The sequence below is a fragment of the Octopus bimaculoides genome, chromosome 9 (assembly GCF_001194135.2).
Source record: "Octopus bimaculoides isolate UCB-OBI-ISO-001 chromosome 9, ASM119413v2, whole genome shotgun sequence".
In the NCBI taxonomy this organism is placed as follows: Eukaryota; Metazoa; Mollusca; class Cephalopoda; order Octopoda; family Octopodidae; genus Octopus; species Octopus bimaculoides.
Genome location: NC_068989.1, coordinates 6,617,515 through 6,630,127, shown reverse-complemented (window position 1 = coordinate 6,630,127; position 12,613 = coordinate 6,617,515). Strand labels below are relative to the sequence as shown.

The 12,613-nt window shown below is 36.3% G+C and overlaps 1 long non-coding RNA gene across 1 annotated transcript in view; it reads left to right on the top strand.

The window, feature by feature from the left end:
* The window catches only part of LOC128248656 (uncharacterized), a 67,346-nt gene that overhangs the window by 24,835 nt on the left and 29,898 nt on the right, over window positions 1–12,613 (top strand). The window lies entirely within an intron of this gene.

The window sequence follows — 12,613 nt, the reverse complement described above, 5'->3', positions numbered from 1 at the left end:
ATATATATATATATATATATATATATATATATATATATATATATACACGTAATGATATACGTATGGATGAGAATGGATACAACACAGTCGCTCAACTTGAGATTCGGGTGGATAAATAAGGTGCTAGTGATATATAACCTATGAAAATCTCTGTTCCGTCTTTATGGTGGAAAGAGTAAAATTTCTGTAGTTCAATCGACCTACGTGCACATTAATACAACAGAGAGGCATTGTTCAGTTTTTAAATGACAGTAACAGTTGCTGCAGAGCTGATAGCATTTTCAATACAATTACGACTAACACTTTAAAATGTATGAATTTCGTTTGTTCGAGTCTTCTTGTGAGACAGCTAATGAATAGAGTTGCCTTAAGTTATTATCGACACCGTTTCTATTCCAAAACTAGAATAAAATCAACTCTAGTGATTATTATAAAGCTATGATATATGAAGAGAAGTTACTAATATATTTATGACATCTTTTTTATTATAACTGAATTAGTATAAGATATACTGAAATTCTCAATTCTTAACTGTGATAAAGCGGCGTGCTGGCAGAAACGTTAGCACGCCGGGCGAAATGCTTAGCGGTATTTCGTCTGTCTTTACGTTCTGAGTTCAAAATTCCACCGAGGCCGACTTTGCCTTTCATCCTTTCGGGGTCGATAAATTAAGTACCAGTTACGCACTGGAGTCGATCTAATCGACTAGCCACGTCCACCAAAATTTCGGGCCTTGTGCCTAGAGTAGAGAAGATTATTACATTAAATACAGTATATCGGAAACAGGCTAAAATCGTCCGGCAACCGGCGGAAAGACTAGATACGTATTTCTGTTTCGTTGGGCGTTGTCAGTTGCTTGTACTTACAGCCAGTCTCATACAAAATCGAAATCTTTAGCTATCGCTATCGGGAAATAGGAAACAAACAATCACTGATGTAGCAAAAGAGCCGCCTGGCTGAACACAAATTCGTTATATGCAGCAGAAGCAATATAAGATTAAAATAGCCACCTGGGTACCATACGTAATGGAAAAAAACATTGCCAAAACCAAATAAAATTCCGTATTCGTCCTATAGGTGGCGTGTGTCTTTGATTGTTCTCATAAATGTCTGTGTAGTTCTAAATACGCACACGTGTATACGTAAGTATGTGTGTGTCTGTGTTTGTATATGTAGCTATTATCTAAGTATATTATATATCTGCGCCATTATGTGCACATTTATATACACATTATTAGTCCATATATGCATGTTTGTGTACGTATATACATGCATACGTATATAATTACATATATATAAACACACACACACACACACACACACACACACACACACACACACACACACACACACACACACACACACACACACACACATATATATATAAACATGTGTGTGTGCGTGTGTATGGAAATAACTATTGTGTGTTCGTACATGTATGTGTGTAGATGCTATATACCAGTATACATGTTTGTGTTCACAAGTGTGTGTGTGTAGTTGTTGGTCCCTTGTGTTTCCTTCAACACCTTACAACTTAATGGATGAAAAGACTTTACGACTTCGTATTCTTCCGGCATATTCTTTGATCTCACCAATACAATTTTGTTTTATTTTGATTTGTCTGCGTGTTTCATTGCCCTATGTCCTTCGTTCTACTTAAATATATTTTTTTCTTTTACCAATTTAACCACTTTTGTTTTTGCTTTTATTTTTACTTTATGCTATGCGTCAGTTTATTCCAGTGACCTACCTTTTACATATGTCACCGTCACTCCTTAATCATATAACCTAAATTGTGATAGATTCTTCTGGTCAATCGTTTATATCATTAATTACACTTGTCGTCATTTCACCCTTTCCCCTCATTCTTCCTATCATTGATAGATGCATAACACGTGTCTATATATATATATATATAATATATATATATATATATAAGGTTTAAGGTGCTTCGATTATATATATATATATATATAATTACCGATTATTGATTATTTTCGTTCAAGGCACAGACATGACTTTGTGCTTAGGAAGCACGCTTGCAACCACATGGTTTCGGGGTTTGTCCCACTGTAAAGAGCCTTGGGCAAGTGACTTCAACCATTGACCTGGTCGTGTATGAGTGTATGTGTGTATATATGTATACGTGTGTGTATCTTTAAGTTTGTGAGTCCCTTACGACCGCTTCAAAAGTTGTACCGGTTAGGTTATTTTCCCGTAAGCTCACGGTAGGGCAAAAGAAGTCGATAGAATAAATATCACATTAAAAACATGTAATGGATTCGATTTCTTTATCTAAAGCCGTCAAGGTGGTGCACCTGCTTGGCCGCAGTCCAATGACTGAAGCAGGCAGACGGTAATGAGGTTCTGATTATAGAATATTGAAACGGCTGTAATGAAATCATTGAAATACCAATAATCTCTTCTTTCGTTATTCTTTTAGACTATATGTGTCTCTTTCCCCTACATGATAGCTCGGAACTCTATTGGTGCGCGATAAGCTACAATATACTACTACAGTGAGGATGTAACGTGGCTCGAACTCATTATGATAGTTTGTATAATAGTTTGTAGCGCACTTCGCTTTTCTGTCTCTTTCTCTCTCTCATGCTCTCTCTTCCACTCTGTGTGTGTGTGTGTGTGTGTGTGTGTACACTGCACACGCACACGCACACGCACACACATATATATATGATGTGTTTCAGTTTCCGTTTACCAAGTCCACTCAAAGGGCTTTGGTTAGCCCGAAATTATATTAGAAGAAACTTGCCCAAGATGCCACGTAGTGGAACTGTCCTGAGAACCGTGTGATTGAAACGAAATCTTCTTACCACCCAGCCATATGCGCGCGCGCGCGTGTGTGTGCGTGCGCGCGTGCGTGTTCTACATTTCCCGGATCTTCCTTCAGTGTTGTGACCTGGTCAGAAATGAATTCCTTCTCCAGTTCCTCCAAACCAAAAATTTACTGCAAATAGCGACCGCAGTTTCTCTGGAGAACATCAGGTTTAATTTATGCTCATGAATCGTTTCGTTGAAATTCATATTCTCGAGCCCTTTTATTTAAATAAAATCTGGTTTGACTTATTTACTGCAGGAAAAGGCGAAGTGAACGAGATGCAGAGGAATATTGTATACACAGTATCAAGCCAGAGATGTTGCCAGTTTTCTTTGTGCTCAGGTTGATAAATTTTAGCTCGTAGAAATGAGAAAATGGAATTAATCCTGAAAAAGGCATCGAATAGAAGGAATAAGACAGAAATAAATTTAGAATGTTCAGCCTTGAGCATGGAATAAAGAAAAGTTATTCTTCCAAGATTACACACTTTAAACCATTGTTCATATGATTTAATTCCCCCCTAACATCTACACACAGCTTTGATTTTGCTATACAGACAACAACAGCTGCGTACAAACTATGAAATTTTCTTTGAAAATGTTACTTCTTGAAATGTAATTCTTCTCTGAATTCAATAGACCATTAATCTTGATGTTGGCGTTGTCAGTGATAATTCACATTCTTGCAGAGCGTTTGGATTCTTCATAAACAAACTGGCGAAAAACAAAAAAGCAAAAACATTCACGAAGGAAACGAGTACTTATCAAAAACGACTTTTCTAAGATTAATTTAAGATCAAATGATAGAATCATGCAAACACACACACCTTTCAAGAAATACACAAGACAAAATAGATACACAAATTAAAATATAAAGTGTATAAAGCGAATCAAATTCATATTAATTATAGAATATCAAAAAAGTATTCAACCTGTAATTAAGAGTCCGTATTCTCCTCGTGTAAAGCGCTATTAATTTATTTACCTTTCATTCCTTGTTTTTGGTGCTTTTAAGATCCATTTTCTAATTTCTAAAAACTGAAATTTTTCAACGAAAGCACAAAGAGAAGCCGAATAGTCACCAACGGAAAATGAAATAGTGTTGTTATCTCCCCTTCATGCAGCTCTCCTCTCTTGCAATAAATGAGTATACCATCCTCTTCTTAGATAAAAGACATGGATATTTCAATTTCAGTAAACGTCATTTTGCATTCAAATATATACCGGATAGTCAGCAATCAGTGGAGGCGGAGGGAGAAATATCAGTTGTTTCATGTTGAGAATTCCAGACTGCTTAGAGAGAAAATGCAATTAATCTTGAATAGAGAACAAAAAGATAATATATCCATATTAGACATGGCTAGTGGGCTAAGGCGCATGCCTTACAATCATATTCGTTTTGGACTCAGCCCCACAGTGCGGCACCTTGAGCAAGTGTATTTCTTTTATTATGGCACTGAACCCCGACTTATGCCCTGTGAATGAATTTGGTGGACGGAGACTGCACGGAAACCTGTCCCCCCCCCCCACACACACGTCTACATATGAATGTATATATATATATATATTCATATATAAATATGTGTGTGTGCGAGGGATATCTTTGTGTTTGTGTTAATCCCCCAACACGTGACAGCTGCTGTTGGTTTATTAATGTCTCTGTAACTTAGTGGCTCGGCAGGATGTCACTGATAGAATAAGTACGATAATTTCAAATACGTAGTGGGGGCAGTTTATTCGACTAAACCCTTCAAGGCGGTGCTGCAGCATGGCCGCAGTCCAATGAAACACCTAAAAGATAAATAAAAGTAAACGATGTCTATGTGGTAATAAGTGGCTTTCAAACCACATGGTTCCGGGTTCAGTCCCAATGGGTCGTACCTTCGACAAGTGATTTTTACTATAGCGTCGGGCCGAGCAAAGCTTACTCGGTGGATTTAGTAGACGAAAATTGAAAAAAGCTCGTAGTAAAAAAAAAATGTGTGTGTGTGTTGTGTGTGTTTTTGTGTCTGTGTTCGTCCGCTGTCCTCACTACACAACCGGTGTCGGTGTGGTTATGTCTCCATAACTTAGACGTTTCAAAATTGACACCGTAGAAAAAGTACCAGAATTTGAGAAAATAAATTAAAGGTACAGAGTTCGGCTCATTCGTATAAAACTTTTTCAAGGCGGTGACAAAGCATGGCTGCCTTCTAATGATTGAAGCAACGAAAAACAATTTTTAATGATTAAAATAATCGAAAAAAATACTTGAGCGATGCTACAATTGTCACTACAACTCCGAACCAATACAACATGTCAATAACAATTTAGTCTCTCTTTTGTTTGAACTTGGACAGTTAAATTTCAATTCGTTTATTGACTGTGTCAGCACTAATCTAAAACAATGCAGCATAATAGACTTTGCATGTAAGAGATAATCTGTCGGGAAACACAAGAGACAAAATTTCGTAGATATTTAAAATCGTTTAAAATGCATGGCTATAAGCTGACTCCCACTGTCTAATAGCAACAAGCAGAACAGTCCTCAAGCAAGAATATCTCACGTTGAGAAACATTTGAAAAACAAAAATATAATTCAAATGAGAAGCTAAATAAAAGCTGTTCATGACTAAATCTTTTAAAAATATAATCTTCTCATTTCTTAGTAAATTTCAAACTGATTACTATTTAAAAGATTAGAACAATTTTTCGTATGGGAAACAGAAAATAAGCAAAAGTGTATAATACGAGACGAAGTATAATATATTAAAATATAGTTTGACCTCGATGATAAATGTGTGTATCGGAAAGTTACTGTAAAATCTGTTGCTGTAATTAATGATTTCTTATATTGATACAAAACCAGTGATTATTCTAGAGTGAGGAATAATCTACTGAGTCATCCTTTGTACATGCCCGGTGTTTATCTTATCGACTCCAGAGAGATGAATGGGAAAGTCGATCCCGGCGTTATTTGATCTTAGAACTTTAAACAAAAATGTTAAATACCCTAAGGCTTCTAATATGGTGCTCTATTATGTCTGACACACACCCAGTGCATTTAACATTAATAATCAAATGAGTGGATATCGATTCTATGTGATTTTTACTTATGCGCTTCTCTACGGATCGAACTTATTTCCATACCCAGCACAGCGGAGGAGAAGCGTCGCTGAAGACGTTGTTCTTCTCTTGCAGTATCATGAGTGTGCAGGGAGTGGGTGTGCAACAGAGCTAGATATTCAGTTATGTCAGAGGATTTCAATCGAAAGCTATAAAAGGCTGCGCAGTACTAGATTTATGTCAATCAGCTGAGCGAGGACAAGGCTCTCTGGTAAGAAGTTTGCTTTTCTAGTTTAAAAAAAATCACTGGTTTCGGATTCCGAAAACTTAGTGGGTCACGTTGATGGACAAGGAGAACGGGAAAAATGTGCGTACATGGATTGGAATATGAGACGGAAAGCAAAAAAGCGAAGAGAGGAAATGCGTAGTAATAGTGATAGTCCTTTCTATTATAGGCACAAGGCCTGAAATTTTGGAGGAGGGACTAAGTCGGTCACATCGACCCCAGTTCTCTCCTGGTACTTAATTTACCGACCCCGAAAGAATGAAAGGCAAAGTCGACCCCGGCGGAATTTGAACTCAAAACATGGAGACAGACGAAGTACCACTAAGCATTTCACCCGGGGTGCTAATGATTTTGCCAGTTCACCGTCTTAATGATAATATGTCGCTAAGCATTTTGCTCGGCGTGCTAAATATGTTACCATTTCATCACTTTAATAATAATAATAATAAATGCCCTGATGCAGTACCAGGCAGTGGTTCTCATGGCTTCTGATCTTAATTGATTGGAAGTGTTATCATGTACATATTTTGTGCTGGTATAAAAGACGGGCTACAGCAAATATTCTGCTCGTTACCACAGATTTGCTTGTCAGTTGTTGGACCTTAACCAGTTGAGCATGTCCCTTGGTTGCTGACGATATGTGCATCTCTGATCATGAGCAGAAGTAGTGGGGAGCATCATAGCCATGTGCTCAGAGAAAGTTTTTAGGGTTTGAATATTTCACCTCTGGAAACTTGGGTGTTTTGTTCATCATCCTTAAAACAAACCTTATTCAGGGACCTTTGAGCGTGGTGGGCTACTCGACCTGAAGAAAATTCTAACTGGGCCCCACCTGCAAGGTTATGCGCTGTTTATCTTGATATGAGATCACCATGTCATGCACATATGGTTGTGATAACTGTACCTGGTGTACCCTTAGAGGGGTAGTCATGATATGTATACTGGGTTTCGTATATTTTACACCAATGTTACTTTGATGGCATGCACTGCTCTCTCACTCAATAATAATGATGATGATAAAATACAGAACAAGTTTCTTTAACATTATTCACGGATCGATTAATGCGTAAAGAAGAAAGATTGATGGACGAAAACTGCGGGTAATTATGACGTACAGCCCATTAATCCATCATAAAGTTTAGCAACACTTGACCCTTTGAAGCATTTAGTGGAGTTTACTCTGTTGCAAAGCATTTGGTCCTTGTTCTGGTTGGCTGATAACTTCCTCTCTCTGCTTAAACCGTACATAAAAAAAACTATCTTTTAATGGTACCACGTAAAACCTGTACACGCTGAATTGAAGGCCGATACCTAATCACCTGAGTTAGTAACAAATCTTTTCACTGAGAGAACTTGTCAATAAAAAGCCGCAGCTGATTAACAAATTTATAAGAAGCTAATTAACTTCAGACTGATGTAAATTGTGACTGTTTGTTTTGTTCGTTAGCATTTAACTTAACCAAAAATATCCTCCGTTACATCTGAAGTATAAAACGAGGCAATGTGCATACATATATCTGTAGAGTAAATGATTATATATATATATGTATATATATATATATATATATATATATATATATATGTGAGTGTATGTGTGTGTGTCTATATATGTTGGTGTGTGTTTATATGTGTAGCTTCTAAATTAGTGTAGCGTTTGGATACTGTTTGCTCATTAAGCCTCGTCAGAATAATATAGACTCGTTCTGTCTACTGATCACAGCAGATGCAATACTTGATTTAGGTTAGCGAACATTGAGACAGAAACGCTGATGCTGTTTGGTTCACGTTATAACATGGTGTTTTATTCAACCTTTATTTATCAAACCGACAATTACGAAAGCAAAAACAAATTAATACTCTTTTAAATAGTCTCTGATTATTAAAATATCGAACTTATTAATCATAATAAATAATATATGAATCAGAACGTTGCTTCTATACATGTGTGTTGTAATTCACGTCGGCTATAGTTATGCTTCTGTATAGTCAATGCGTTCCAAACCATAAATATACATACCCATAAATAGAAAGGCCAGCCCAATAGCGACTTAGTAATCGTCCTTACCGCTAGTCAGGCAAACATTTTAAAAGAATTGGTAAGAGAAGGATTTACTGCTTGACAGTGCTAGAGGACGGTTAAATTGCAATGAGGAGACATAGGGTATATGTGTGTGTGTGTGTGTCCCTTTGGATTTATGTGGGTGTTTATATATGTGTTTTTTTTCAAGGAAAAGATTGACAGTTATTCCCAAGTTAAGTCTTGAGTCTGACGAAGGCAAATAAACTGAAACTTTGGATTGTTGCGCTTCCCTTGTAAGAACAGCACTCACGCGTGAGTGCACTCTCTCTCTTTCTCTCTCTCAATCCACATACACACATACGTATTTTAAAACTTCTTTATTTCTCCCAATATACAGGTATAAACGTAAAAGACTTTCTCCCCAGCGTTAAACTAATACACCTGCTTGTTGTAACTATACCTGACTTCGTCTTTTGTTTTCTGTAAATTTAAATTATAATATAGTGTGTGTGTGTGCGTGTGCGTGTGCGTGTGTGTGTGTGTGTGTGTGTGTGTGTGTGTGTGTGTGTGTGTGTGTGTGTGTGCGCTCCTTATGAAATTCATGACGCTGACTTATACTCAAAAGCATTCCAGCAGTCTAAAAAAAATCACGCCGTTGTATAAGTATTGAGGAGTATGTTAACGTAATTTGACCTTCAATATTTTAAAAACGTGTGACTTGAGTGAGACTCAGTTGCTGCTTGTACAAGACCGAACAACCTCATAGAGGTCCCATTGTTGTCTCGTTATCCCATGCTAGTCTAATCATTGTATGCTGGCAAAATGAATTCAAAAGAATATTTTAGTCAATATTTGTACATATAGGATTTCATTGTCTAATATAGCATTCCATTTTAAAGATGGCTACGAATGATTTGATCGATATTTAGGTTCTGTTTCTAATCAATCAAACGACTGTTTAGATGCGTCGAACTATATTGTACAAAATGTAGTGAGATCCACAAACCAAACTGCATAGCTCTCGGCGTTAGTGAAGGAAGTGATACGGTTTCAGCTCTCTGTTGCAGCCGTTCAGTATATCTTAAACTATAAATGACTTTCAACAGAACATGAACATGACTGGATGACAAAGACAACGCAACTATATATCAACAATGATTTTTATTTCAACTTTCACATCGCTTGTATAGTAAGCCTTTACGTTTTTGAACCAAGTATTTTTGTGACATATTATGAAGTTGAATGTTCTCTCAAAGACATTGCTCTCGCTGAGGTTGCCGAAAATATATAATTAATCACGTTCTTTGGTCAAAGAACGTGATAAGCAATTACATAAAATAAGCCAATGAGGAAACAAGGAAAAAAAATGTTTACCTTCTTACAGCTAGAAACTTCTGCGTATATTAAAAATGGAGGCACAAGACTAACAGAAATGACAAGGCATAAGGAAAACAAAATTATGTAAAAACCACACGCACATACATACAGACACTTACACACACACACACACACACAGTTACACACACACACACTCACTCACACAAATATGTATAATTTCTAAGTAAGTTTATATATATACATATATATATATATATATCGAGAGAGAGAGAGAGAGGTAATAAAAAGTCAGAAAGTATGAGGTGACTATATTTAATCCCTTGTCATCTTTAGGGTTACGGCCGTTTCGTAGTCTTATTCATGTAATAATAACTTCACTGTATAATGAATTATGTTCACAAGCCTGTATTAATATGTATGCTACGCAATATACAGTACAATTGTATATATACAAATAAGTGATGATAAAGAATCGTTTCTACTCTAAGCACAAGTCTCGAAATTTTGGGAGAGAGGGCTAGTACGCAACTGGTACTTAATTTCTCGACTGTGAAAGGATGAAAGGCTAAGTCGACCTCGGCGGAATTTGAACTCAGAACGTAAAAGGTGCAGATAAAGAATGCGAGCTCATCAGATTCCCAGAATATCTTGGTTATATCAATGATTCACCTCTAGAGCTGAAATAGAGGTTTCAATAACGAGGCGTCTAAGAACAAATGTGAGCGTGATCATCCGAGCTTTGGGGATAACACCGAAAATATTATGGCCAAATACCAGGAAATCCCCAAGTTTTAAGGGCTAGAGAAAATTGTTCTATGAGACTCCAAAAATTGTGTTGACGTCAACCACCTACATTCTCAAGATGGTTCTCTCCATCTAATATACATGTGCCTTAGTTCTCTGGTTGAGACCCGGTCAGAAGATGAACTAAAAGGCAAATCAATCGGAAAAAAAATTAACAATAATAATGATGATGATGATTTTAAATTTTGGGACAAGGCCAACGAGTTCGGAAAGGAGGGGGATAAGTCAATTACATCGACCCCAGTGTTCAACTGGTACATGTTTTTTCGACCCCAAAAGGATGGAAGGTAAAATCGACCTCTGCGGAATTTGAACTTAGACCATAATGATGAACGAAATCCTGCTAAACATTTTGATCCGGCATGTTAACAATTCTGCCAGCTCACCAACTTAATAATAATAATAATAATAATAATAAGAAGAAGAAGAATAATAATAATATTTTTAAACGAGTAGCATAGATGTAAGTTTCCGCAAACCGTTTTGCTTCTACAAATTTCTCGATCTTCGCTCCACAGCGTTTATGTCTCAGTAAAAGAAAAAAAAAACAACCCAAAGTCATTAATAACATGTTTTTCATTTTTAGCATTACAAGACCACTAATTTATCTTGCGGGAAGCGGAGGAGGTGTAGTTAATAATGGTATTAAGATTCTAAGGGGAGTTTTGTTGAACAATTTGTCTTTTCTTTCTTGTGATTGTAAAGAATATAACGTAGTTCTTTTGCTATAAAATATAGCAGTCATTCGCTATGTACCTGTAACGAAATGCCGCATATACCGCTGTTTTTATTGCTTCTGCAATCGGTTTTTCAATACTCTAAAGCTCTTTTCAATTTTATGGAGAAATAATAAAACGTTGGTGGTTGGAGTTTTTCCTTCTACATTTCTGCTGACTTTTTTTCTCTCTTTACATTATCTTTTCATGTCGTTTCTTAGTTTCTTTCTTTATTTGTTTTTCTTGAGAAGTTGTCATAGACATTATAGTCGAAATAATGGTTAGAATTCACAATTCCCATTCGAATTTTCATATAAGAAACATCTATTTATTCACCAATTTTAGTGTCAATTGATTTTGATAGATTTTCAAGTCTCCTCTTGGGTAACGGCCATAGAATTGAATGTACGCTCGCGTTTCCAATACGTCAAACATGACCTGGCCTACTGGAAGCTCTAAGCTCGGCACAGCAGGCCAAAGAAATACCACTGACCTTTTGGCTGGCAGCCATTCTAATCCCCTATTTCTACCTCCACATTGAATTAATCACAAATGCTACAAAGCATCTACAATGTTTTTCGACCACGAAAGAATGAAAAGCAAAGTCGACCTCTGCGGAATTTGAACTCAGAACATAAAGACGAACGAAATGCTGCTAAGCATTTTGATCCGGTGTATTAACGATTCTACCAGCTCACCACCTTAATAATAATAATATAATAAAAATAATTTTTTTAAGCGTGTAGTATAAATGTAAGTTTTCGGAAACTGTTTTGCTTCTACAAATTTCTCGATCTTCGCTCCACAGCGTTTATGTCTTAGTGTCTCATTCGTTGATCTCATTCTGCAAAACGTTACATTGAACCAACCTTGTTTTCTTATATCTTTGATCAATAAAATAAGAATGTTATTAGAGTCATCTGTATAAATTTATCTGTTTCCGTAAAAAAAAAAAACTTGTCTTCAGAGCCTATCAATTTTGTGTGGTTTGTGAGAAGCTTTTTGAGGGGGGGGGGCATGGAATGACTCTACGCTTTGATTTCAAGTTTTATTAACTTCAGTTTCCATTCGTTTGCTAATAACCTTATGTTGTCGTGTATAAAACTTTGCGACATTTTTAATTTTAGGGTTGAGTAATTGATCAGGAGTTGGGCTGGAAATATATATAAGGTTTCCAATGTGAGATAACAGAAGTTAAATTACAAATATGTAGAGAGAGATACAAATTTATTTCTTGCATAACCTTCTCATATGATATTCTAAAAGAACGTGAAATATCATCCAACGTGAAGTGGAATAACCTTCACAGCAACTTTTCTTTCTGCTGCAAAATATTTCTCTTGCCTGAAGTAAAACATTAAAATATGATAAGAGCGCCGATCTCATTACAAGATATACACCAGTGACATATTTTCTGATTAACAAGGCGCAATTTTTTTTTCAAAATGCTAAATAATTAGCCTGAGCTATCGATAACTATAGCATTACTTCAGAGGCCATTGTTCAGAAAGAGTGACAGAAATTAGAAAAAGTAATTAAGTAGTTTAATATATATATATATATATATAT